The 597-nt window shown below is 58.3% G+C and overlaps 1 long non-coding RNA gene across 1 annotated transcript; it reads left to right on the top strand.

The window, feature by feature from the left end:
* The first annotated feature begins 97 nt into the window (after window positions 1-97).
* LOC109364150 lies at window positions 98-587 on the top strand. The gene is made up of 3 exons (XR_002110178.1): window positions 98-184; window positions 273-312; window positions 431-587. It is a non-coding gene; the product is annotated as an uncharacterized LOC109364150 (long non-coding RNA).
* The last annotated feature ends 10 nt before the right edge of the window (window positions 588-597 follow it).

Here is a 597-nt window from a genome sequence, read left to right as displayed (position 1 = left end):
GAGCCGAAAGGCCACACGCTGCCGCACAGGCAGGTGCCGGGTTCACCCACCGAGGACACCAGACCCTAAAAATGATTTCACCATGGGCTTAATTGCGGTGCGAGTAGATGACGCGCGTTTCTCACCGGGGAGCCGTAGGCTGAGCCCGGCAGTTTGGCAGGCAGCACTCGCTCCGTTCACACCGGTAATCTCAGCCCTTTTGCTGCACACGCAGCTTCTCAGCATCTTGCTGAGATTTCGGTACTGAAACCTGTGCTCCCCCTGTTTGTTAGAAATGTCACCGATTGCCACTGAGGACAGACTGGAATCCGAGTATGTGGGCCATCCCCAGCTGGTCCGTTGATTCAACCCCCTCGCCCTTAACCAGACAGGCAGACCCCATTGGCTGCCGCTCATCCCTTTTTTCTTTTTTTCTCCTTCATGCTTTTAGGGGAACTCTGAGATGGCAGCCCGAAGCAGTGATGGAGCAGCTGGTGAGGGGTGCAGCCCTGCAAGCACAGGTGGAAGCGGTGCATGTGTGGGACCAGATGGGGCTGAGCCTGGCTCCGCCCCTCCCTCCCCTCATTTAAGGGCTGGCAGCCCCAGAGGCCAGGTTTC

The sequence above is a fragment of the Meleagris gallopavo genome (assembly GCF_000146605.3).
Source record: "Meleagris gallopavo isolate NT-WF06-2002-E0010 breed Aviagen turkey brand Nicholas breeding stock chromosome 2 unlocalized genomic scaffold, Turkey_5.1 Chr2_random_deg7180001712691, whole genome shotgun sequence".
In the NCBI taxonomy this organism is placed as follows: Eukaryota; Metazoa; Chordata; class Aves; order Galliformes; family Phasianidae; genus Meleagris; species Meleagris gallopavo.
Note: the sequence above shows the minus strand (reverse complement) of the source record. Positions and strands in the feature narration are given on the sequence as shown.